Source organism: Nanorana parkeri, unplaced genomic scaffold (assembly GCF_000935625.1).
Source record: "Nanorana parkeri isolate BGI_ZX_2015 unplaced genomic scaffold, ASM93562v1 scaffold2085, whole genome shotgun sequence".
Taxonomy (NCBI): domain Eukaryota; kingdom Metazoa; phylum Chordata; class Amphibia; order Anura; family Dicroglossidae; genus Nanorana; species Nanorana parkeri.
The window spans coordinates 19,834-22,633 of record NW_017308353.1 but is presented as its reverse complement, the minus strand read 5'-3'; positions in this window follow the sequence as shown (position 1 = coordinate 22,633).

The window sequence follows — 2,800 nt, the reverse complement described above, 5'->3', positions numbered from 1 at the left end:
CGCTGCGCAAGCTGTTGGCGCTATATAAACCCCGTATAATAATAATGGGGGCGATGACATCCCGGGTCGCAGGTCACCGATAGGCCGAGTCTCTTCATCCAGGGTACGAGGAATGGACTCTCGCATGGAACGCTACCAATGTGCTGATGAAGATATACAATGTATCGCCCTGAATACAATCTTTGGACCTCAGATTCGGACCAATCCCGGTGTGATACCGAGCGCCACAGACACTTCCACTCAATCAGATGCGGTCCGGGCATTCCCCACCCCGCAGCTGCATGTGAACAAAGGGGGCGGGATGCTTGTGCTGACATTGTTTACCTTATATGGTCACAAAGCCATAAAAGGTCAATGATGTCACTGCGCCCCGCCCCCTTCGCTTACATTCCCTACAAGCAGCTGATTGGAGCCTCCTTCTTTGTTCGGGAGGGGCTCCTTCCAGGTTTGGAGGAGCTCGGTACCGGTCCGGGTTTGGAGGAGCTCGGTACCGGTCCGCGTTTGGAGGAGCTCGGTATTGGTCCGCGTTTGGAGGAGCTCGGTATTGGTCCGCGTTTGGAGGAGCTCGGTACCGGTCCGCGTTTGGAGGAGCTCGGTACCGGTCCGCGTTTGGAGGAGCTCGGTACCGGTCCGCGTTTGGAGGAGCTCGGTACCGGTCCGCGTTTGGAGGAGCTCGGTACCGGTCCGCGTTTGGAGGAGCTCGGTACCGGTCCGCGTTTGGAGGAGCTCGGTACCGGTCCGCGTTTGGAGGAGCTCGGTACCGGTCCGCGTTTGGAGGAGCTCGGTACCGGACCGGGTTTGGAGGAGCTCGGTACCGGACCGGGTTTGGAGGAGCTCGGTACCGGACCGGGTTTGGAGGAGCTCGGTACCGGACCGGGTTTGGAGGAGCTCGGTACCGGACCGGGTTTGGAGGAGCTCGGTACCGGACCGGGTTTGGAGGAGCTCGGTACCGGACCGGGTTTGGAGGAGCTCGGTACCGGACCGGGTTTGGAGGAGCTCGGTACCGGACCGGGTTTGGAGGAGCTCGGTACCGGACCGGGTTTGGAGGAGCTCGGTACCGGACCGGGTTTGGAGGAGCTCGGTACCGGACCGGGTTTGGAGGAGCTCGGTACCGGACCGGGTTTGGAGGAGCTCGGTACCGGACCGGGTTTGGAGGAGCTCGGTACCGGACCGGGTTTGGAGGAGCTCGGTACCGGACCGGGTTTGGAGGAGCTCGGTACCGGACCGGGTTTGGAGGAGCTCGGTACCGGACCGGGTTTGGAGGAGCTCGGTACCGGACCGGGTTTGGAGGAGCTCGGTACCGGACCGGGTTTGGAGGAGCTCGGTACCGGACCGGGTTTGGAGGAGCTCGGTACCGGACCGGGTTTGGAGGAGCTCGGTACCGGACCGGGTTTGGAGGAGCTCGGTACCGGACCGGGTTTGGAGGAGCTCGGTACCGGACCGGGTTTGGAGGAGCTCGGTACCGGACCGGGTTTGGAGGAGCTCGGTACCGGACCGGGTTTGGAGGAGCTCGGTACCGGACCGGGTTTGGAGGAGCTCGGTACCGGACCGGGTTTGGAGGAGCTCGGTACCGGACCGGGTTTGGAGGAGCTCGGTACCGGACCGGGTTTGGAGGAGCTCGGTACCGGACCGGGTTTGGAGGAGCTCGGTACCGGACCGGGTTTGGAGGAGCTCGGTACCGGACCGGGTTTGGAGGAGCTCGGTACCGGACCGGGTTTGGAGGAGCTCGGTACCGGACCGGGTTTGGAGGAGCTCGGTACCGGACCGGGTTTGGAGGAGCTCGGTACCGGACCGGGTTTGGAGGAGCTCGGTACCGGACCGGGTTTGGAGGAGCTCGGTACCGGACCGGGTTTGGAGGAGCTCGGTACCGGACCGGGTTTGGAGGAGCTCGGTACCGGACCGGGTTTGGAGGAGCTCGGTACCGGACCGGGTTTGGAGGAGCTCGGTACCGGACCGGGTTTGGAGGAGCTCGGTACCGGACCGGGTTTGGAGGAGCTCGGTACCGGACCGGGTTTGGAGGAGCTCGGTACCGGACCGGGTTTGGAGGAGCTCGGTACCGGACCGGGTTTGGAGGAGCTCCTGAACTCATCCCTGGTTACGGTTTGCTTTGAGTTCATTCAAGTCCGCCATTGTTCTCGGCCCCTGAAATGGATCTTGTGGCCCCTGAAATGGACCCGCTGGTTTTATGTGACGGTATTAGGAACAATTAAAGGCACGGTGACATTTCTACACCCTCAGCAGCCAAGATGGCGACAACGGCCCCGCCCCTTCTTCAAGGGCCCCCATTAGTCTCGGTCTCCCCCACAAATTGGCCCCCAATTTCCATTTCATGCTGCTGCCATTAGATTGAACCCGCGGCGGCCGCCGGCACCATGTGACCCAGACAGGATAGAGAGTGTTGTGACCCGCAGATGAATTCTGATTGGTGGCTCGGGTTGGGGAGCTGCGACATAACTCAGCGCTGTAGGATAAGGGATCTCGGGGTGATACGGTTTTCCGGGTTCTTGGAAAAGAGGAATGCGTTAACCCTTTCACAGCCCAGACGCAGAACTCTCATTGGCTGGGACCGGCCTGGAAGCTGCACATTGGTGGGAATCGGGTCAGAGATCATTAACCAGGGGAAGCAAAAACTCACCGCGGCGGGGAGTGCGGCCAAGTTCACAGAACAGCTACACGCTCTGCTGCACAAAATGCCTCGGATGCCCGTTTAACCCCTACCTGCCGGCGCCGGTTCAGCGCTCGCTCGCCTTCCCGCTGAACGCCGGGCCGCCATCACAGATAGAAAGTAATGTCCCATTTT